The sequence below is a fragment of the Lutjanus erythropterus genome, chromosome 22 (genome assembly GCF_056507025.1).
Source record: "Lutjanus erythropterus isolate fLutEry1 chromosome 22, fLutEry1.hap2, whole genome shotgun sequence".
In the NCBI taxonomy this organism is placed as follows: Eukaryota; Metazoa; Chordata; class Actinopteri; order Lutjaniformes; family Lutjanidae; genus Lutjanus; species Lutjanus erythropterus.
The window spans coordinates 16,296,253-16,321,645 of NC_139338.1; the positions used below are offsets into that span (position 1 = coordinate 16,296,253).

The window sequence follows — 25,393 nt, forward strand, 5'->3', positions numbered from 1 at the left end:
AATAGCAGCTAATAGCAGCTATTTAGACCATTTTTTTTGCCATGCGATTAAGATTTTAAAGAGATACACACACATCCTAAAAGCTTCGTTTTGCTGTAGGCAGCACCAGAGACCAGAGCTGCATTATAATGACTTGGAAAATGTGCTTTGTGATTTCTATGCCTCATGCAGTGTTGAGAAATGGTACACACTGTATGTAAGTAGCTAGGTCTGCACAGAAACGCTATTAATATGCAGTAAAAAGCTAACTTAACCACTGGTGGGATGAATATTTTATCAGCGCAGGGTGCATTGATGTTTCCTCCATATCTCTTTTTATTGGTGGGTGAAAAGGCTGTCAAATGCCATCTAGATGTTTTTACACTGAAACCAGTGCACAAAAAGCCCTGTGGTCAACAGATTTTTACTAAGTGGTCAGAGAAGCCTGTTGATACTGTCGACTGCAGCGGATAATCATTTCTTATTCTCACAGATTTACTAATCACCTCTACTGTAGTTGTATTTAATTATAAAAACAATATTGTGCTTGATAACTGAAATAATTACCAGCATCTATTCACAGATAGCTTGGCTGTGAATGAAATCACTAATTAGACAATTAGCAAACTGCTAAAGTAGAAGCACCTTCCTGGAATACTGGTGGGATTTTATGTTGAAAACATTTTGCAGTATAAATAGGATCTGATTGTGAATTCAGCTCTGGTTTGTGCTTCACTGCATCACCAGAATGAATGGGGAAAAATCCTTCTCAGCCTCGGTTTGCATCTGCACACATCTGACACGCTGTATTTTACATGCTGAGTTCATACCTTGAGGAAGCAGGTGAACATGAATCTGTGAAATTCCCTCAGAGCTTCTTGCCACCACAGGTGGTTGTGTCTAGATAATCTCAGACCCACAAAAGATCTTTAAAGAATTTATTATTTTAACCCAAACCGTGATCTTTCCCTAAACCCAGAAAAGTTTTTTTTGTACCTAAACCTAAACAGATCTTAACCACACCATTATCACATTTTAACGTTGTCATAGCAGGTCCACACTGATGCTCCTCTTCTATGATATTATATAAATACTACAGAACGCTATGAACTACATGGACATATAGTCCATATTAAAAGTCACAAATTGGGTGGTGTAGCCCCACAAATCACCTGGGTTAAGAGGAGGAATCGACCCTTCCCAACACCCCCCCCCCTCATGTTGAGCGAGCATGATACTGAGCAGAACTTCTGCAGAATTTCTCCTTTTGTTCCCTGTGCTGAGATAGGCTATGCTATGTACTAGGCTTGTCTACGTTGAAAAGAAAAGCAAATTTTGAAGATGGTTAAAAGATGTTGCTGAAGGACATGGACAAGTGACATATACTCACATCTTAAGTTATCAAATGCTAGCTAATTCCAGATGTAAAGTTTTCCCATAGACAACATTACATAACTCACAGTTGAAGCATTTGGCATGACATTCTTCCAGCTGAATTATCAGTATAAAAGATTTATTTCATTAACAAATATACGGCACTTAAAGCAGACAAAAGTTAACACTGACTCCTACAGCGCATTTTGGAAAGAAACAGCAATCACAGAGCTCAAAATTCTGGTGCCATGCATCTAACGCTGGGCGAAAACTAAAGACAACACTGTTGAGACAGCTTTTTGCAATCCATGGCTAAAATCAATTCACTTTTGGATTCTGTTCACAAATCCAGCAACAAAACTTACTGAACTCACTTCTGATCAGATTCTGACTCTGCCAGCTTCTCCGAAACAACAGCAGCCGAGGCTCATGGGTATTGTGGCAGCTGTCTGTTGTGCCAAAATGATGCAAACAGCGGGTGAAAAGATGAGATGACACAGTCAAGAAAACATATTTTACAATCGATGGCTAAAATCAATTTACTTTTGGATTTTGTTGACAAATCCAACAAAAAAAGCCCTTTGAATTCACTTCTGCTCAGACTCTAGCTTCTTTTCTGTAATAACATCAACCGAGGCTCATGGGTGTTGTAGTATTAAGAGCCGTCATCGTGCCAAACTGATGCAAACACCATGATTTCTCTGTAACAGCACTGAAATAATGAAAACAGATGGCCACAGCAGAAACCTACATGATTATTATATTTTCTGGGAGCCTCCTGTGTTTGAGTTTTGAATTACATTGAAGATATTTTTTAAAGAAAACGTCGGTGTTGGGAAAAACCTGCAGCTCTTCACAAGCTGCAGTTCTATAGGCTGTTTTTCTGTGATTACAGCTGCTGCATCCACTTCTATTCTGACCATTCACTGAATATGTGAGTCCCCCCTCCAGTGAGGTCTTGTGTAGCTAAAGCTAAAGTGCTGCGGCTACAATACCCTCTGGGGCTGCCCATGCTAAAAATGCATGCATTCATGGTAGAGTGCCACGATTTGGATGAAAGCGTCCACCGTGTGTGTGTTATGTAAAATTAGTAGCCTGCCCTGCCCAGACCGGCTGTGTGCACTTCAATAGTCTCCTCTACCACCCATGAGGTGGTGCATGAACACCCCAGGAGGCTCTTTTTTTTTTTTATTTTATTTTTTTCACTTTCACAGTCCCGCAGGCACCCTCACTGACTGGCATCTCATTAGGAGAGCAGGGCGCCGCGCTCGTGTGTTCGCCGCCAGACAGGCCACACCACAGGCTGCATGCTAATTGCGGAGGCGTAGCCAGCATGAGACGACCTTGTATGGTAAAAGAGGAAGGAGGCAGCAGAAGTGGTTTTGTCTAGTGTCTGGCGGGCAGGGGGCTCTCCTCCACAAACCACTTTTGTCCTAACCTTGGGGCAGCAAAGTCAGCCAAGTCTGACCACTCACTGTAGTAAGATCATAAAGTCTCATTAAAAAAAAAATAAATCAACGCAGTGTGTGATATACATGCACGTAGTAAGCACTTCACTTATCACTCTGTTATATAACAGCATGTAATGAGCAAGGCATCTTAGTGAGTGACATTATTCTGACATTAATTTGCTGCTTATCATAACTTTACTACAATATCAAACATTGTTCTTTTGCTCGACAACTCATTAGGTTCAAGGCTTCAAACTTAAGTCACATTCAAAACTCATTCTGACAGTAATTTAGCACATCTTGGCAGTAATATATATACTTTCACCTCCTGTGACATTAATTTACAACATGTCTCAGCTGTGTTATGGTTTGAGGCTCGGGTCATCCTTAGAAAGGGCATGTAATTTTCACTGAACATGAAAAGCTACAATATAAACCCTGAATATCAATGCACATGATACAGAAGACTCGGTTAGTAGATGTGCAGTCCTCATGACTTGTGTATTTCAAATGCTGAACTCTGGCTGGCTCTATCTGTAATTTCATCATAACCTCTCCAGTCCAATAACACGACCTTTTGGCAGCGCACTCCATCTTAGCGTTCACATCTGACAGGTTTTTCTCAAGCAGCTAAACTGAAAAGTCCTCAGATTAAATTCCAATCAATGGAAGAACACGTAAACACTTGGACGTAGAGAAAGGACGGACGGACGGAGAGGAGTCTGGAGTGTGCGTTTGTGTCCAAAAAAGGTCAAATACACTGAGAAAAAAAATCATACAGGAGTTCAGTGGAATCTTTTCTCATTAACTCAGTGTAAATATACAAATTCAATTTATTCAAGCTAATTAAACTTAAAAATTCCAGTATTAATCTTCAGAACTATCAGAACTTGTAAGTTCTTCTAACTGGAAGTATGAATGTACTGTGCATAGTTCAGTCAACTCATGAAATTAAGTTTCAAAAGAAAAACGATCATCATACAAGCAGACTTCCCAGCATGCTTTGTTTAACCCCTTTTTGCATTTGTAAAGGGGACTGATGCAGGAACAAAGTAGCTACAGCAGGATCAGCTGTAAGTTCTTTGTGTGAAATGAAGTTAATTTGATTAGAAAAGTTAAAAACAAATACTTTTTTTGTATATTTTAAGAATACTGAACAATTTGTTTTGAATCATTTCAAAGTACATCAGCTTGTTGCTTATAATTCAACTTAATTTTTTTAAGTTGAACCAAATTTTGTATATTTTAAGCTCATTGAACACATTGTTTGTTTTGAATCATTATAAAATTACCTAACCCTGTCCTTTCACAGCCGGTCCAGCTGATTCAGCCGGGTGACTTGTCTCAAAGTCACGTAGACATACCTGCCAATATTTCACCATCCGACCAATGTGTGCTGAGATGTAAGTTAACTTTAGCCTTGGTCTTTTAGCATTAACATTATATCATGCATGCAGCTGTCAAGTAACTTTACATTTACACTTTCACATGGTTCTTGTTTTAAAACGTCAGCTGGAGACGGTCTTCGTGGCCAACTCAGAGTAATTTACATCAGCCAGCTACACTTATGAAATCTGAGTCATTATTTTAACCGACAAAATCCACCGTCGTCAGCTAGAAACGAGAAGCTGCTTTTGTTTACATCTCCAAGGATTCGAAGACCTCGTGTTTCAACAGTTACTCCCAGTTTCAATGTTAAATCTGCCACTGTTATCACTGTAAACTGCATAAATGCTGTGTGAGAACGGAAAGTTTGGCAGGCTTAGCAACAGTAACTAAGGAGGGTGGGGCTTAACCGAGGCTCAGTTAAACTAGCTGTTTTAAGAAAACAGGACTTTTGCAGTGAAAGAGTGTCAGATTGAAATATACTGACCACAGTGTTTGATAATTTGTGTAAATGTGTAACATAAATAACTATATATATTGTTATAATCCCAGATATTCCCAGAAAAAGACACGGAGGACATGACCTCAGTGTCCTCAGTAGAAGCTACAGCCCTGCTGTCACAGGAAACAATGGTTTTATATCTTTCTAATACTTGAATCCTGGCAAAACTTAATTTAGTTCCCTCAAATAAAGAATATAAAGTATGTGTGTGTGAGAGAGAGAGCGAGACTATAGCAGGCTGTCTGTTTTAGTGCCATTAGTTCCTCCCTGCCACTCATTGATAAAGAGGCGCTGCCATCAGCCAAACCAGCCATCTCCTTCAGTCCTCATTAAAATGTCGTCATATTAAAAAATAATTTCAGGCCTTTGCTGATGAGCATTTTATTGCCTTCATGAAAATGTTCTCACTTTGGAGTCAACGGGAGAGAGAAAACCTTCAATGAGTAATGAAAGCAGGGAGGGAGAGGGGGGAGAGGAAGAGGAAAAAGGACAGAGGAGATAAGGGTGATTTGTTGCATACTTGGGAGGGACGGTTTCAATATTTAGACAATTAATAATTTCTTTCTTTAGCTGCCCTACATAAACATCTTTTCTTTACAGCAAAGCACAAACACTGGCGAGGAACAAGTGAGACTTTATCTTGCTGGGAGACAAGAGCATGAGCTCAAGGATGCCTTATAGTCTATATCATGTAGTCTGTGTAATGCAGCATTTAGAAAGACGTCAGCTGCAGAACGTAAGTTCAACGAGTCAAGTGCAAAGAACACGCAGCAATGAACATGTTATCTCATGAATTCCATAACATCAGAAGCTAAAGTTTAAGTTACAATTAGCTTTAAAAACAGCCTGTATCCCTCAGCTGCTACAGAAAAACATGTTTTTCATTCACACTCGATGAATGTATTTCATTTATTTTGGACACAGACGATGCCAAAAGGCTTGATTTGAGCAGCTCAGTCGAACACCATCATTCTCAAAAAAGGGCATGGGAAGTAGTGCAACCTATTACCAAAATATATGTACAGAAACTTAATACATTCACAAAAGCAACATGTCCTTACCTAAACAACAGAGTAGGTCTATTGTTAATGTATCCCAATGACTGCTGGGTACCAGCGACAGGCGTGCCGGGCCTTACACACATAGTTCATGTTGTGAAACAGGAGCAGTTTGGTCAGATTAAGGCACCAAAGCTACTTGGTTAAGTTCAGGTAAAGATCGCGGTTTGGGTTAAAAGGTTAAAAAACAAAAAGACAGCTTTAACCAAAAAGACACTGCCACACTGTTAATACTTCTCCAGTCATAATTACTACCGCCACTAGATGCTGCCACCTCACAATATACGTAAATATGAGTTGAAACAAGTTGCTTGTACAGATGACCTGTATGCACGTTTTTCTGGTGGGCAACGGCTGGAAAAAAAATTCTGACCTGTTTCTAAATTAACGAGATTATTATCTCAGAAGAGAAATGTTTTCATTGGGGGAAAAATTATGTTTTCTGAATTAATGAGGTACAGTTGCTGCTGATAATCAGCCTGAAATGCCAACTGTGCAACTAAGTATGTATTTTCACGTAGGGTCAATGCAAGAGCTTCTCTTGGGATTTTTTTTTCTTCATTAATTCAAAAAGCAAGAGTGGATTCTTTTTTGCATGGAAACCTTTCTAAGAATTCTAAAATGATAATATCAATAAATCAGAAAACTTTTTTTTATTCATGAAAACTTTAATCAGATTCCTGATATATATAGATATAATAGTCTTTAATTAAAAAAAACAGCACAGTTTGTTTTTTTTTTTTTTGTGAAAACATTCTCAGAATTTTGAGGTAATAATCTCATTAATTCAGTGAAACAGAGCAGATTTTTTTATTGTGGAAACTTTTCTCAGGATTCTGGCATAATAATTCAGAAAAACAAGAGCTGGATTTTTTATTGTGGAAACTTTTCTCGGAATTCTGAGGTAATAATCCTGTCAGAAAAATGAGCAGCCTTTTCTTTATTCATGCAGACTTTTCTCAGAAGTGTTCTTGGGAGTTTCCTACATATCCCACCGTGTATCGCCACTGTTTAACTTATATATTGTATATTTGTATTTGTATATTGTAACTTCTAATATTTCTGTTTTTGTTACCTGCCTAGAGACTACAGATGTAAATTAGTGGTCTTGTTTTTACATCTTTTATGTTTATACTGATGCTCTTTAACTGGCTTGGTCCCTATTAAATAAACAAATCAACTAAAGTAAATAAAATTCTGAGATACAAAATCGAAAAACAGGTCAAACACTCTTTCTAAAATGAACGCATTAGGTTTCCATACTGGTGTTGTTAACGACACCTTCTCACCTTCTCAGGTCAGTCAGATGTTGCACTTGAACGGCGAGTCTGGAGTTAATCTTCGACTCGGTCGCAAAATGCTTCCACCAGCACTTTTTATTGTAGAGACGCGTGAAATGGAAAAAGCAATCTTCTCATATCCGTGTAGTGGAAAGACAGCTGCAGCTGAGACTTTAGAAACTACTAAACAATAACCTTTTGAAAGTCCTGTGGACTATTAATGGCACTGGAACCTGTAATTGCTGTATGTTGTGCATATGAATCTGAATAAAGCCTGTGGAAGCAGGTTGTCTAATGAAAGTCCTTGTAACGGAAACATCAAAGGCACAATAATGGATTATAAATGGACACGATCTTACATCTATTCATCCTCCTGGACTTAATATGCGAGGTACAGCACGTCTGCTGTTATTGTTTGGACTCATTTCCAGTCTTATTCTCAGCTTTTTCAACACATTTCCATTTTGCTGATTTGTCGCTCAGATAATGAAAAAGCCACGCAACAGCAGCAGCATACACATCCTGTATAAAGGCTGAGGAGAAAACTGATGGTTTGAAGTACAGACGCTCCTGCTGCATGTCACTCCATAATGTAAATTTAATGCCACCATATGCTGATGTTTTCAGGCACCAGTGTTGATTAAATGATTTGGTGGTATCTGATGAAGAAGTGAAAAGTTTTGCACCATTTGTTATGTCGCGGCGGCGTGCTATCTCGTCTCCTCCTGATAATCACATTTCTATTCAAAGTGGAGCAAAAATAACAACGTTAGCAGGAGTGCGGATACTGTATTCTTCTTTCCCTGAGCTGTGTGTTTTCTTTATGAGATATTTTAATTGTAAATAGAAACACGAGGGCACCAGAATCCATCTATTAATGTGGGAAAGCATGAATTATGAGAGGAAATTAAACTACTTCTACACAAACACACTGACTGAGCACACAAACACGCCGCTGCTTCGTAGGAGTACATTAATGTCCCAGCAGAATATACACATAACTACTTGATTGGCCTCAAGGGATGTAATATCTACGCTTTAATTTCAGATAGCAAGTAAGCATATCCTGTTACAAGCCATTACAAGAGTTTAATGCCAGGCGCTGTGTTTGTTATGCTCTCATTTTATATCCTCACTTCTTAGGATTTAACTCTGTTTGAGATGAGATGAAGAGATTTCTGCTATGTGGGTTACAGCTAGAGTTTCTTGTGTTGCAAAATTCACTCACATAATTAAAAAATATTGTGTTAAAAATAGCTTCTCCTCTGTTATTAGGCTGATTCAGAAGTAAAAATAAAGAAGATGTAACTAATTGCTTTTTCCTTCAGGGTCTGGAGTGCTATACACTGTGGCTGCTGCTGCTGGACAGAAACATTTGTTTCTTGCCCTGCTGGCACCGGGCTCGTGTTCATGCTCTCGGAGCCAGTCAGAGACTTGCTCGTGGCTCGGGTTTTTTGGTTGTAATACAGACAGGAGATGCCAAACCGATGTGAGGTCGTTACTCATCCCACAGCCTGCTGAGAAAAGAGAGCGAGCTGAAATGTGCCAGTAAAGAGAAGCCAGAGGTGGAAGAAGTACTCACACTCTATTAATGATACCAAAATATGGAAACATTCAGCTAAATCAGCACACAAGTGTTACCAGCTAATGTACTCAAAGTTTAAAAAAAAAAAATGGAAAAGTGTGACTGTTACTGCCCCTATATTATTATTTATAAATACAAATACCTTTACTGTGATTTTACATGTTGAGATTCAGTGTGCGAAAGTCATGTAGAAAGAATGAATATAAATATAAAATACAAATAGGAAATATAAGCGTATCAGAAGTGCTTTGGTTTCCCTCTGTAGTCCGTTTGTGTTTCAAGCAGCGCTGACCAATGATGGGATTTTGGTTGCATGCAGGTGGAAAGCAAAGAGGCCGAAATGCAATCTCAGAACCAATCAGCTAGTGTTTAAATATGTGCATCACAACTGTTTATAGAGATTAGTGTCCAGCCCCATTATTCTTGCACCTTAAATTGCTGGTTGGACTGTAAACAATGCAACATCTAAATTATCGTTACTGTTTTTTACATACTGTTTTTTTCCTCACTGGACGTCTGCGCTCTCTGACCGCAGTTTGCTTTACGTAAAATAATAGTTACACCTATCAGATAAATGTAATTAAGTAAAAAATACATAATTTCCCTCTGAACTTAAGTACCTCAAAACTGAACTGAAGTATAATTAAAATTGCAAACTATTTCAGTTACTTCAGCCAATGGAAGAACAAAAGGGGCAAACACGACCTGCTCAAAAACGTTTTTTGGGCGTGATATTGGCTGATAAATACTTGTGCGTTCCGGGGGGACGATGTTCATTTGTGACATCCTCATTTCATATTTGCGCCAGTTGGGCATGCCTCAGTTTTGAGGTGTAATATAGGCCTGCCAAATCAGCGGTAGCCCCATTACTCATCCCCCTCTGTGCTGTCTCCTGGCTTGTGCTCCGGCGCTAATGCAGATTACAGGGATATATGAGGGCTATTTTGTTCGCTGCAGGGTGGAAACGATCACAGGCAACCCCATCCCTCTCTGATGCACGACTCTACATCTGTTCCCCCCACGAAAGCCTATCTGGAGATTCATCAGAGCCGGGCCCTTATCAGATCTGAGGCTGCTACATCTATTGCACATCAATTATAGATGCTATGTGTAAAAAATTGGGTCACTATATCAACACGCGCTCACACTCCTCAGAGACATTGTTTAGTTAAGTGATTAGTGGCTTAACTTTAGATACAGTTTGTGCCTGTTATAAGTGTTAAATGGTCCATTTATGATACATGAGTATATAGAAACAAGGGCCCCCAGCCAAGGAGAATAATGGGTAACTAATAATGGTTTTGCCATAATGATAATGTGGCTCAAACTTTTTCTTTGTGCGCACAGAAATGATATCAAAGTAGAGGGAATTAATCACAAATATCTACACTTATTCAAGATCTTTGAGGACCCTCAGTGGCTTGTGTTGTGTGGATATCCACACAGGTGTGAAGCCTCTTAATCAATAAACCCATTTTTTTCCCCCCTTGGCTGCAAGACAATCCGAGGTAATAAATGAGCCAAAGCGGCATTATTCGCAGCCTAAAAATCACTCACAACTTAAATTCATTTCCAACTTGCTCCCTGACAGAGAACACAGACATATTATTCAAATTTCCAATCTATTCCGTGACCAGGACACGTCCAAAAACCACACGTTTAATCTCTATGCAAGTCTCTCCTCATCTGTTGGGTAAATAGACCATTCATCATATTATTGGGCTTTTACAGCTTGACTGTTTGAGTGATCTGTCTCTCAAACAGCCTCTCTCCCTGGCAGCCCAATCAATCATTTTTCAATGAAGATGTCACAGCTCATTGTGTGGAGTGTTATCCCAAACAATTTCCACTGCCTTTTAGATGATAAATTAAAAGCTGAACTTTTTTTTTGTTGTTTATGAGGACAATCAGTTCAAAATAGGAGCAAAATAGGTACAGTATTCTTACAGACAGTGTACGTAAAGATATTTGTTTTAACTTAAAAAAAAGTTAGTGTCCAGGCTGCCTTAAAATTTTAATTTGAAAATGCAAGTTGAGGTCATAATGTATTTTATATTGTGTAATGATTCAAGAACTTGTGTTTATAAGTTCTCAAGTGTTCTGAAAACAAATACTAGAAAATTTTCGTTTTAATTTAGTTAAGATAAATAAAATGTATGTTTATATTAAGCTAATGTGAAAAGATGAGTTGATTCCACTAAATTCCTGTGCAATGTCCAGGCTGCTTTAAAACTTAAAGTTGACTGAATTTTAAAAGACAAGTTGTGGTATTTTTGTAATGATTCCAAACAAATAAACTTTTCTAGTAATTTGCTTGATATAAAATCATCTGTACTTGAGAAAACATGTTCACAAAAGATATTAAGTTGAACTAACAACTGTGCAAACCTAATTGATTGAGTTGATTGAACTCTTTACAGTATGTTCACTCAACTCATCATTTAGTTAATGAGAAAAGATTAGTTAATTCCACTAAATTCGTTTTTTTACAGTACGTTTTGGTATATCTGCTTTATTTTGATGGAGCTGGTAGACAAAGACAGGAAAGGCGGCGGGGAGTGAGGGCAAGACTCAAACCTGCACACCGTATGGAGAATTTTACCCATATGCTTCATGGTTTAATCCTAAATCCACCTACTGTCAACAATTTTCACCTCAGCAGAGACGTTCGCAGGTGCAGGAATGTGCTCACTATTAACTTTTCATTAGGCATTGTAAACCACACCAGTCATCAAGAAGTAGTTGCTGCTCAATAAGGGACATAATTGGTTTGTGGTTAATGGCTGTTTGACACTGTAAGTTGTGGGTGTGTCTGTAAAACCACAGTATGAGCTCTTTAAGACTTCATACTTTCGCAGGAAGAAGGAAAAAAGTTTATTAAAGATTGACAGCTCAAACTTTAACACAGCTACCGTCAGAAATTTTCTTCCAGGTTGTGCTTGTTATACAAAGTACTCAGCAAACAGCTGATAATGACCCTTAATTCAATAGTGAAGCCATAAGATTTACTTGTTAAATAACCAAACAGCCGCAGTAGAGTAATAAAGTTTTGAGTCTTCAGGTTTGAATTATTATTCTTCTGTTAACGCACCTCACGTCTCCTCTGTCATCTCTTCTGTGTTTGTCGCAGGGTCCTTCAGGAGTTGATGCAGAGATCTGCGACGCCAGGAGCCTGAACACCCGCCTCACCTGACACGAGGATGTGTTTCAGATAACACTGTGCAGACAAAACATCCCACACGATCCCACACACGCACTAACACAAACACTCCCTCATCATGCTTCCTTCTGTTTAAGCAAACTAATGAAAATTCCATCGCGGTTATTTTTGACAACCCTCTGATGAGTGCTTAGTCATAGTATCACCAGCAGGGTGGGGTCATATCACTTTGAAATGTTCAGTTACTGAATTCAAAGTATGGCAATTTTTGTAATCTGTTGCATAATTCATTATCATTCATCATTCATTACAAAAAAATGTAATCTAATCTGAATACTTTTGGATTACTTCAAAAACAAACATTGAAAATATTACACTTTATACCAGAAAAATGGACACAGAAAAGTTCTACAGATGTTCTTTTTCTCTCTTTAAACTTCTCGTCTCAACATTTCAATGGAAGTAAAATGCATTTTTGCATAGAGGTCCACAAAGTGGAGACGTGTTTTCAAATGTAATCTGGGCTAGTTACTTATGTTTGTGACTTCATTATATAATCCTTCTTACATGAAATCAGTTACTGCCCAACCCTGAACCATGTAGACTAAAGAACTTCTAAGTCTACTGCAGTTGCAGTTATTTGCAGGTTAGATCACAAAATACACATGTAAATATTATATGTAAAGCAATTAAGTGGTGGGAGAAGTATTCACATCCATTATTCAAGAAATAGTAGCAATTCAAGTACTCCATTACAAGAAAAATATGAAGTACATCAGCAAAATGTTCTTAAGTATCACCAGTAAAAGTATTCTTTACCCATTTACTTGTGTTATTGTTATGAGACATATGATTAGATTTTTGCAACTGATGATTTAACATATTTATATTTTAATGTTGGTTGAGGTGGAGCTGACTTTAACCACATTATATATACTGGTAGGTAGTTTAATGTACAATAATGCATCATTTATGCAGCATTAAAGTGAGCTTCTACTATTAAATTAGTGTAGAAGAGAGAAACATATTTTATAAGATGATTATATTTTTCTATGTTGAAGTACATTACTTAAATGAATCTACTTAGTTACTCTCCATCACTGATGGATTACACTATTTTGGCATCATAATCTGTTTCTTTAGTTAACTGAAGTTTCATTTTCCCACTAAAATCTAATAAACATACACAGAATATATATTATTATTGTTATTAATTGCATTGAATTCTTGGTTATAGGTTCATGCAACACCACCACCATATCATACATAACAAAATGGTTTATTTTATCAACAGTAATTTACACCAAGTGCATTGAATCCAACCCCCTTTTTCAGCCTAATTAGTGAGATTAAATGTAATCTGTTACCTCACCACTCACGCCTCGTCTCTTGAGGCCTAACGGAGGATTTGTGAGGATCTGCAGGTCCGTTCTTCGGTGTGTCAGCCCCCCCCCCCCACCACTACCACCACCGCCTCCTCCACCTCCACCTCCTCCTGTACCTCCCTACCCTTAGTGCACCACAGTTGCATTATTAAACTTGTATAAGATCATTAGCATACAAAGCAGGAAACCTACCGCGGTGGAGTCATACATATTTATCTGGACGTGCCTGACTTGTGCGTGCACACTCGTACTGTAAACCCTTTACGCACACCGGCATGACTGCCTGGCCTTCGACTGCAGGAGAATATGAAGTGGATATTACTAGAGGACGGGGTGGATATTTATTTGTGCAGCATCTGAAGCTTGAATTACAACATGTGCCTGTAAAACTAAAAAAAGGGTGTATTTGGAGACGGAGCAGATGGAGTTTGGTTAGGTTCATCAGAGCAGTTTGCTTCGAGCATATCAAATATAGTTTACACAGAGGAATTTCAGAGTCGAGCAATGCCTGCAATACATATTCATCTGCTGCACACAGAGGCACATAATCAAACAGAGGGGAAGACAAACAGAGAGCATGGTCTTGTAAATACTCGTATCACCTGTGGGTTACCTCTGAATGACTGTGAAATCAGCTCCTTCCCTTGTTCCCTTCCTCCTCAAATCCACTTTTTCTCCTCCACCATGCTATCCCCAGCTCCCTGCCCTTTTCGGAGATCACTTTTTCTACACTTTCCCTCTTTTCTTCCCTGATGAGAGCACAACCTCCTCCTTTATGTTGGCGGCGTGGAGTCCTCTGTTAATATTCCTTCCTCCTTCCTCCTCTTTCCTCCCTCCTGTGAGATTGCTGTTGTGTCTTATGGCTTTTTATTCCTACGTGATGGTAGATGGGTTCATGTAGGAGTAGAAGCCACTAAACACGCGGTGAGTGCTCAACGCGCTGGCCAACACACACAGCGAGCTTCCTGTGGATATGACAGCTGCCATGTTCACATCAGTGTCCTGCCCATTATCAAGAATGTGCAGGCAGTAAAAATAGAATCACTGCAGAGAGTGGGTAATCTTTTTACACAGATCTGTAATGTGAAAAATCTTTCAAAATGGGTTAATTAAATAGTTATCGAGGCTTTCAGGAAAATAAAGCAGAATGTGCTGTGAGTTTGGGCAGACAAATCAATCTGAGCAAACTTGTGAACAGGCCTACTTTTCACCTGCATGCTGGCTGCACGTGCCCTGAATTTCAAACCCATTCCAGCGCTGCTCTGCCCCGGGGTCGTCGCACAAAACTGGAGCTGGAAAATTCCCAAAATAGAGATCAGGAGGAAATGAAATGAAACAACGTGCAGAGGTAGGTCATCAATGTTGTTTAATAATGTACAGAATCTGTTGAAAAAAATACTATGAGAGTGTGAACGATTCATGTGTGAAAGATTTCACATCCTGTTGCTGTCCTGTGAAAACCATGCGTCTCCAATATGACAGCTTTTCATCAGCAAAGAAAAACTGCCCGTTTTCAGCTTGGTGACTATAAGGAATGGGTGTCGACCTACACTGCAGCCAGCCTCCAGCTGGCAATAAAGATGGTTTGGCTTCTCTTTTGGGGAGCTGTCATATCGTTGGTTTAATTGGCTTTAACATTTATTAACTGATTTTCACCCAGCTGGGAACAGCAGAAAAAAGCTGGTAGAAAACGCTGACATAATATAACCTTATACAGCTGATTTGGTGAACTTGTTTGCAAACACATCCAGCAGTTAGAGACCAACATAAGAATTCGTTTTAAGTTTGTTTTTATCCACACTGACAATGTAAATTCAATATTTACTCACCTTTTAGCTCTGATTTTGGTCTCCATGAACTCCTGAGAGAAATATTTAGTTCTTTAGCTGCTAAATGCTCCAGTATATTAAATATGGTTTGGTGCTGGGCAGGTACAGGTAGTTTGCTGTCAGTTTTTTTTGGCTGAACACATCTGCAACAGCTGGAAATGACATGTATAAAATCAGTAAGGCTGTGCGCCAGAAAACCAAAACAATGAGCTGAAAGATGTTAAAATTCTCCATAGAGCTGAGAGTAACAGATGATAATTATTTTTTGGGTTAGTTGCTTTGAGCAACTTCTTTCACGTCCATATTGTCATTTGATCTGTTATCTGTTTGTCTCAAGAATTCAAAATCAAGAAATTTGGGTATGTGTGGTTTTCAAATGCTTTTTTTTCTTCAGATCAGACAAAACACTGTTACTTTAAAGCTTTTAGCACCCGTCTGAAAACTATAATTCAACTCAGTGCAAAGCCCTTAAGCTCCTGTCCACTCACAAATTGGGTCCAGGACATTTTGGCCAGCTCAAAATAGCTAATAATGGTAACTTTCTGCCTGAACTGAACTCAGTGTCAACCAATTAAGCAAAAAATTCAAATTATCCTGCTCCTGTAGGGTCCAGTTGGGCGCCAGGGGGTTTGGTTTTAAATGTCAACCTTCTGTTTGTATTTTCTGTGAAATAAGCGGCTCACTTTCTCCTCCCAATCACAACTGGAGGAAAAAGCCTAAACGGGTTGTTGTCGTAAAACCAAAAAGTGAATTATTAATCCCTGGATATTACAAGAATTTGACACATGCTTGCAATTGTGTGACATTACTTCTGTGCCGATATGAGCTGGATAATTATTCAAGATGAAATTGCAATAGATATGGTCTACTGAGGTTTAATGATTTATTCAAGGCTGTAAGTTGTTATGATCTAATATTCAGTGGGTGGGATGGGAAGTTTCTTTTGCTTGCATTATCGGTTTAATTTATTTTTCAGGTTCCCACTCCTACGTAGAGTTTTTTCTTCTTTATAGAGACATGAGGAGGTCTGAGAGAATAGTAGAGCAGAGGAGAAAACATTAGAGGAGGCTGAGAGAGGATTCGATCCCGGACCAGCGGGGGTCCATGGGAATCTAAAGGTGTGAATCAACCATCGTGGCATCTATGAGAAAGTGCTTGCATTATTTAAAACAGCACTGGTGTATGTGTTTGAATGGATTGCCGCCATCCTTTGCTTCGCCCGTTTTCCTGCGTTCCTCAGTTATGATCTGACTGTGCCGTAAACCTCACATTTCCAAAATGTCAAAATATTCGCTGAAATAACAGAGCACAGCCTCATTTCCACTTTGACAGCCGTGCATTTCTTTAAATTATGCAATGGCTTTTCACAGGGCCTCGGGTAAACTTGTACAAGGTCACGTAATCCTCAAGTTCAGGTAAAAACATGAAAATCATCAGAATTGGAGTAATGGGATTTTCATCTGACAGCAGCAATAATGTGTTTGTGTACAGTAGGTTTAATGTATGAGTGTTGTGCTACTGTATCCACCCCCCTCAGGCAACACTTTTTTCCTGTAATAAATAATGCTCTTTTGTGTTCCCTGCTTCATTTGTTCCCTGTTGTAACGTCAGTGCTGCTCAATAAATTATGGATCACGCCTGTTCAACCTGCCGCATATCTCTTGTTTCATTTGTCTGTCAAATTTTTTGTTTGTTTGTTTGTCAAATACCACACACGAGCACACTCAAACTGTACACACAGATACATGAACGACAGCTCTGGTTTCCAGTTTGTAAGCCAAGCTGTTTTACTCAAATCTCTCACTCTGTAAAAAATCATACACGAATCTGGTGGAATCAACTAATCTTTTCCCATCAACATAACATAAATATACAAGCCTTTACTCAAGTTAATTCAATTTAAAATTTCAGTATTTGTTTTCAAACAAAGTCTTTTCATTTGAAATGAAGTTTGCAGAGTTTTTCCTTAAACTTAATATCCTAAGCTTATTGAATATGGTTCAACAAGTGCAACTAAATTCATATTTAATGTTTAATTGACTAGAAAAGTGTATTTGTTTTGAATCATTACAACTTGTATTTTTAAATTCAGTCAACTTAAAATTTTGAAGCAGTGTGGATACCAACTTTTTTAAGTAAAACAAATTGTTTATTTTTACAGTGTACTGGATTGTTTTTTGTTTCTTTGTTTCTTTAACTAAGTACTGGAGAAAGGGTGTTCAACAAGCTTGAAATATTTAGTAAAACCAACAACTCCTCAGTCATATTCAAAACTACAGTTTTTTTCCCCCTCAGTTTGAAAAGCCAGTTCTTCATTTCACAGAAAGAACTTCCAGCTGCAGCTGCTCCTGTTGGGGGTTTCCAGCACTTTTGAAAATCGATTACTAAAGTAGTTAGTGATAGATAGTGATTAATTTAATTGCTAGCAATTAATCAATTAATCATTACAGCTCTAATATTTATGCTCAGATAAATAAAAAGGATTGGTCGATTCCACTAAATGCCTGATTTATTTTCACTATCATTACTAAAGTAATTGGTTTATAAGTAAATCAGTAATACATAAGGTACTGAAAAACCCAATATATGCAATTCAAACTGTCTATCACTGATGTAATAGCTCATGTTAAATCATCTATAAACCATGAAATTGCCATACATAACAGCACAATTGCACAGTGATTCATTAAAGAATAAAGATGTCATACTTGCTGCACCATGTTATCCCACAAAATTGCCTAACAGCGGGTGAGCTGACGGATTGTTTAGGGCTAACTCTGATGCAGATGATGAATTGCAGAGGCACAGCGTGAGTCTTTCACTTTCTTTTCTCAGAGATTTTGGGCAGCAAAGCTCGCCTACACACACCAGCTGGCTGTTGTCTGGGGGAATCGCCTCAGCCATCTTTTTTCTGATGAAATCAGAGGAAATCCACAAGCAGCCCAAGGCAGACCACATATCCTTCTTTTTTTTTTTTTTTTACTCCTTCTCTATTCAATAATTCTCAGTGATAGGCTTCTCCTTTGAGCACTGGCACCACTCCTCACTCCAATTAGTGAAAGGCAAAGAGGCCCCCTTGTTTGTCGGCACGCAAGCGGTAATTGGATAATCCCTGAAATTTGGGCGAGTGCACAAAAGGGAATCTGTAATTAAACCAGAAAGTCTGTCAAATATTGACACAGATGAGTCCTGCAAAGTATAGATATAGAGGATGAGTCAACAAAACAAGGTTTTTAAAATATTACAAAGTTTTATGCACAAGGGGAAATCATGACATTTTTGTCAAAAAGTTTAGCTTAGCTTTAAAATAGATGAAAAACCACATCCATCCTAATAGGAATACGAACATCCTTTTGCATACAGTAATCCCTTTGTTTAATTAGCTTTAAATCCACCTTTAACTTGACTCCTCATGTTCATTGAGGTCTGCTTTTATGAGCACAGTGGATTTACTAAGCGAACTCAGTGAGGGAGGCTTAGCTTTCAGACAGACTCGCCAGGCCGATGTGTTTATGTGTTTCAGGAAAAAGCAGGTGTTTCAAGGTGTGTCACAGTCTGCATCTGCAGATGACAGATGTTATTCCATTATGACATTTCCACAATGGACAAAAGTGACAGCTGCTCCTAGAAAAGCAATATAACCACAATAGAAACGGATCTAATAAGACTAAAGCTCATTTATGCCCCCCTTAACGTATGAAAAAAGATGCGTCCTTATAGAAACCAATGGAACCTGCCCACATATGTCCATGCATACTTTACATTAGCATGGATATGAAGCAGTACATCCTATAGAGGGCAGTGCTCAGAGTCAAACGTTACCCTCAAGAAGAAGAGTGAGTCTCTGAAAAAAACCAACATGGCAACACTGGAGGAGGTTGTAATAAAGAACCTCATGAAAAAAATGAAGAATCAGAGGCAGCGTTGTAAACAACAGTGGTCTCTGAGACTATTAATGACCATTGAATGCAGAGTAGAAGGCGCCATCTGTATCTGTATCTGAGGTTTAGCATAAATGAGCCTTAAGAATTTACAGTGATCCTACCTGCTCTGTGAGGCTGTAGTGTTGGTATATCACACATGAGAGCGATCACGAGAGCATCTTAGTTTTAATTAGTTATTTGATACTATAAAAATCAGGTTTCATGATTGACGGCCGAGCAACTGTTCACAATTAAGTTGACCAGCTGTGTGGGTAGAAACTTGAAAGTGTAGAGTCTGGCTCTAAATGACAGCACCAGCACAAGATGGCAGAATATCTGGGAAATTTAGCTTCGGTTTTTCATTTATGTCAATGGGCTGTAGCTACTTAGACACAGTGGTGTTTATGCCAAAGCCGACATTTAGCACTTGTTCACCATTTTCTTTTAGCATACTGGCATACTAACATTTGCTAATAAGCACTAAAACCAAAATATGGCCAAGGCCTTGCAGGTATTTGGTCATATTTGGTTGTGGGTTGCCAGCTTACAGTGTGTGACTTGCGTGTAGATTGTATTTCATAGACAAACTGGCAACTTGAGTGACATCAGATAAACATATAGATCTGTGTATGAGGATTGTTCACTGTCTGGGAGATAACCTTTAAATCTGGGAGACACCTGAGTGTTTGCATGTCACAAAAAAACAAATGTTACCAGACTGATGTTGATAGAGGGAAAGTCAGCAGATTGGCAGTAGGATCATCCTCTGAGGTCCACAATGTCTGTAAAATTTCATTCCTCCCCAGTAGCTGTTGAGATATTTCATTCTGGCCAAAAGTGATGGACAGAACATTACCATCCAAAGAACCATGCTGCTAACATGGCTAAAAAAAAAAACCTGTTAACCCGAGTTTTTTGTTTTTGCAGCCTCTGATTGGTGAAAGTTCAGATGCCTCGACAGAAGCCTACAAGGCATTTTGGAAACGATCTGTGCGATCTCACAGTGTGACCTGTGGACGTCCCACTGTGACAACAGAGTGCTGAGTTACACAGATTTTTCCTCCACATCTCACTAAAACCCATCACAACGAGACGTCTCCTCTCACAGAGTCCACTTAATGAGAGTGTAGCGTCAGCGTTCTGGCTGCAATTACAGTGCTTAGGACTCTTTAATGATATGTTAATGGCTTGGCTGTATTACCTCTCAGCTGCCCAAACAACATTAAATACCCTGCGGCTGATTAATCCGGCGTCCACAAAAACACCCAATTAGAGGGAAAATGTTTGAATCGAGTTCTGTCAACAACTTAAGAGCAAAATGGACATGCAATAAAAGAGACGCCAGAAGATATTTTCTACAAAGTACAGTAAATGGAGATGATAGCTGAAGCTTTTGCTTTAATTTATTTCTGTTTTACACTGAAAACAGAACTGTATGTAAATATAGCACCTTTCATATCCCATTCATATCATACAGCTCAAAGTGCTTTACAATTCAGCAGCACAGACACCACAAACAAAAGTTTAAAACCATATACACAAAGAGGAAGAGCAAGAAATGAGTGTTACTATTTAGAAAATAGCATTGAAAACAGTTAAAGATTAAAACAGACAGCTGCTAGTTATCAGCTCAACTTAAAAGACTTAAGTTTTGAGTTGTAGTCATATTTAAAGGCAGCAGTGTCCAATGTTTTAAGGGCATTTTGGCTAAAAGTATGACATCCCTCAAGTTTTTGTGGTGACCCTGGGAATAGTTAAAAGAGTAGATCTCAGAGTTCCTGGTGGATAATAAAACAATAGGGAGTCTGTGATAATGAAAGGGTAGAGAACATGTAATGCCTGAAAAACTTAGAAGCTGTTTAAACTTTCTTGAGTGTCCGAGGTGATCCAGTAGTTTGGGCGGCATGTGACCATATTCCTTCAGCAGTGTGCCCAACTGGCGTCCTGCACATGAAACAGCTGTCTGATTTCCATTTGTTTCACTGTAATGCAAATTACATGTTTAGGTTCTCTTACCTGCCAAGATAAGCAGCAGATGTTTGTGAGCACGCTGTCTGTTTCAACTGATTTCACCAATGAACTAGTAACCTGCAATATCCTTGACTCTCTTCAGAAAATAACACAATTTTGAAAGTTGTTGATTGAGGGGAAACTTAATAAACTTTGCAAAATGGTTACGGCAACTCCTTAGTCATCCGTGCCTTTTTTGGCATTAAATGCAATTGACCCATCCTAAGTCCAGCCTCTTTTCACCTGAATGGCTGTAGTTTTGCATTGACTGCTTTTGGTAGGTCATTATACAGAACAAAAGCATGAACAAGCTTTACAGTGGGCCTACAGGTCTAACCTTTACTATAATGTGCAAATGATAAGAGTCAGTTTTGATCAGTTAATTTAAATAGCCTGTAAACCTGAGTTCAGAATCTAAAATGACAAATTCGTGTCTTACTGTTGTATTTCTGACTAAATTTTATATTTTATTCAGATGTAATGGTGCTTTACTGCAGCATGACTTCAGATAAGTTAGGGTTACTTTGCTCAAGGGCACAGTGCCAGAATGCACAGCTGTTGATGAACACTGGGTGTCATGAGGGCCAAACCTGTGACCTCTCTGTTACATAACGCTCTGTCTGAGCAGCAGGCTGCCCTTCCTACTCACTGCTGCTCCGTCTGCATCAAAGTCAGAGACAGAGACGCTGTTAAAACATCTAACCTACGCTAATTAAGCCCACATCATTTTTTTGTTCTCCCTAAAACTGTGAAAAGGCTCTCAACACAATAGTCAAATTACCAAGATGACTCTTGACAGAGGAAAGCTCTGATCAAAGCAGCGATGTCCTCTACACTTTCTACAAACTAATGACCTGAATTTCATAGCAGTCGTTTTGAAAAACACTTTAAAAAAAAACATTTTTCACTCCATGCCATTACCGTTGTGTCAAATACGATTAATCTGTGACACATTTCCAACAACTCCCAGCACAACATCACTCTCGTCAGCACATGATTGCTGTCGACGCAGCAACTCACAGGGCAATAGTGATTATTAATGTGCAACATCTGAAGTCAAGCTCATGAGGGGGGAATTTATTTTCCAGGAGCTCCTTTTGCAACACGCACTGAGTGAACGCTGTCGAATCCATGGAGGAGAGGAGATCCCATCCTGTCTAGAGAACACACAGGGAACTGAAGAACAAGCAGTGAAGGAGGAGGAGGAGGAGGAGGAGGAGGAGGAGGAGGAGGAGGAGGAGGAGGAGGAGGAGGAGGAGGAGGAGAGACAATTGTCAGGTGGAGATAAGTACATTTTGTCTTGTACTGAGCTTAATCACAGTTCTGAGTTGGTGACTCTTGGGTATACTACTTGGGTATTTTATGCTCCACTATATACAGATGGGTGATAAATTAAAGGAAAACCCAACATAAAGTGGCTCCACAACAGCTTCAAACTTTGCTGGAGGAATAAAACAGGATTCTCCTGCAGGATATTATTCCCTCATATGCTGTTTTGATGACGCTGGTGTCGGTACAAAATCTCCCGTAGGTGTTCCTGCGGTTGAGATCTGGCATCTGCAAAGGCCATGATTCACACAGGGCTGGATTACACTGCTGATCTGCAGAGTTTCTTTGGTTCTTTGTCTTCATGGTGTCTCACCTAACACTGGACCTTGTCCCAAATCCAGCCAGCTCTCCCTGTCATTCCAGATTCTACCAGAAGGGAATGGTAGGATCATGACCACGTGTCATGTCAGAAGGATTATTCTAATATTTTGTTAGAAATATTATGAGGATCAGTTACATATTCTGAAGATGATATCAGGTACTTTGGTCTGACTGTTTACAAGATACATGAAGCATTACGCACAGGTGACAGATGTGTTATCATCATTTTAAGTGTCTTATCAGTGTTTTTCCATGATATGCTTTTTCCTTGGAAACTTAAGTTAAGATAGGACAACCACTTAAGAAATTTTTCTGTAATGAGAGCCTAACAGTATATTAACCAGTCCATCTCCACTCTCACTCCCCTAGACTGTCTAGTTTGCGTCCGCTCCAGCTTTCCAGCCTTTGTTTTCTGTCTGCCTGACTATTTTCCTGTTCCCCTGATTGATGATACTTTGCCTGTGACTCAGTGTTGTAAAACAACAAAGTTCCCATATACAGTAAACGCAGCGCACTATAGATGGAAGCTTCATTATATCACTATAGGTCCACTGGTCTGAAGCACTACCTGGCCCCAGCTTTTCTGTATGTCAGTTAGCTTGAGGTAATTTGTTGAAACACACTTTTATTCTGGAGAAGACACCATGTAATAATAACAAAATAATATGACTACAGATTTTGAGAATTAATGAGCCGAGACCCAGAGGTCATATTGTACTTTGGTGGTGCAAAATTCCTAAACAAATGTGCACGTAATCAAATTGCCAAAAATTAACTGCCACACAATGAGCCAGGGACTTTTGGGGCAGTTGCCAGCTTGGCCCAGTTCCTGTCTTTCTCCTCTACGTACACACAAAACTCTGAAAACTTGAAGCGTATCTATCAGCAAGACTACAGACAGCTAAACTCACTTTTAAAATAGGAATTCCAGATCACATTTTTACAGATGGCTAAACACAAACCCCATCATTTAACACACTTTATCATCTTACAAAACACTGGCTTTCAAAATGCCACAATGTAATTACCAACTGGTCTCACCTGTTCGTACTCAAATGCAGGGGTGGAAGTAACTAATTCAAATTAAAATATGATTCGTTAGCTTTAATGATGGGAAATTACAGTTGAATCGCCTGCAATATCAAAATTGTTGACAGAAAAAAATTCACCTCAGTGTCCATGTAGTAGCTGTTCTTTCTTTACATAATATCACATGATCTTCTTCAGCAGAAGGAGTTTGCACAGGTTGATGTCTTGAAAATGTGAAAATTTCTTGAACACCAGTTAATGCATAAACATGAAAAATCTGGTAGTCGTGTTGCTGTATTTTTTGTCAATGAAAGACTTAAGTAAAGGTAGTAGTGGTATAATATTGGTAGTTGTAGCAGCAAAAGTAACAGAGGTAATAGTCCTTGCACTGATAAAAGTGACAATTTAAATCTAATCATGTCTTTGACTAATAATATTACAACCCGTATGGCTCTTACTACTTGTAATAGTGCTAACAATCATCATTTTCTCCAGCATGAAAGCCTCTTTCAGAGTGTCAGGCAGGTCTGTGCTTTTAGCTCCATCTCGTCTGTCTGTTATCACCTCTCATCAGCAGGGGAGGAGAAAGAGGTTGGAGGGTGGTGGGTGGGGGGGTGGAGGCTGCTCATCCGAGGCGAAGAAGAGAGCCAAAAGGAGGCAGCATCCTTATCAAAGGCCTGGGTGCTGAGCCTCGGTTAAAAATAGAAACCGAGGGAGATTGGCATCGATTTCTGCAGGCGTTGACGGCCCGATTGACAGCAGCACCGCGGCGTCGGGCTGTTGAGCCATCGAGGGAATCCGCCAGACTGCCTATGATGAGATGAGATGGGAAGATAACTTCTGACAAGCCCTCCACCCGCCACCCATCTCTAATCACCCCCGTCTGCACACACACACACACACACACACAGAAAAAGTAATTACCACATGCATGCACGCGCACACACACTCACAGACACACATACACTTGCTTGCCCCCTGAGCAAGTAATGGGACTTTGGCTGGCTGAGCATCCACCTGTCCGGTGTCTCCTGCCAAGCCAAAGCTCATGTGCTCACACACATACAAAATACCTCTGGACGTCCCTCCACAGCCACCAGCCACCGTCCTTAAGGGTTAGCTCACTAAATTATCCTCCATCAGTAAATAGGGCCTAATATCCATGAGATGTCCCGAGCGGGGGTGTCAGCGACCTTTATTTTACTGCTGTAAATGAACTCCACTAAGTGATTGCTGTTATTACACCGTCCGCTTTACTGCACTTGGATGTTATTCATCTCCCTCAAGTATTAGCTGTAATTCAGTCAAGCAAATGTACTTGGCCAGCTAATGTCAATATTCCGGGATGTCTGTATGAAAATAACACGTCTTTACATCATCACAGGGCAACTTATTCCCACCAGTTTTTGACGGAACAGTTCGGCCGTCTGGGAAATACATTTATTCACTTTCTTGCGGGGAATTAGATGGGAAAATATTCTGCCCTCACATAGAGTTGTGTTTCACATTCATGACCCCCAGTGAGGAAATTTTCTGAAAGCTCTGAGTTCACGAGTTGTGACGTGTTTGCTGACATTTTCAGAAACTGTGTAGGCCATGGAAGTTCATGTTTTTGTGGTTGGTGAAGCTAAAGTATCTAACTAAAGCTGGGAGGTATTCTGAATACAAGTTTTTAGAATACATATTTAAAATACAAAAAATGAGTAACTGTATTCCATTTCTGTTATACTTTAAATCAGTGGTATTCTGAATATTGTTGTTGCCTTTACAAACAAACAAACAACAACAACAA

At 39.2% G+C, this 25,393-nt stretch overlaps 1 long non-coding RNA gene across 1 annotated transcript in view; it reads left to right on the forward strand.

The window, feature by feature from the left end:
- LOC146306784 (uncharacterized) overlaps positions 1-12,513 on the forward strand; it is a 65,989-nt gene extending 53,476 nt beyond the window's left edge. Inside the window, exon 4 of the long non-coding RNA XR_014769003.1 lies at positions 11,746-12,513. This is a non-coding gene — a long non-coding RNA (uncharacterized LOC146306784). The remainder of the gene's footprint in view (positions 1-11,745) is intronic.
- The last annotated feature ends 12,880 nt before the right edge of the window (positions 12,514-25,393 follow it).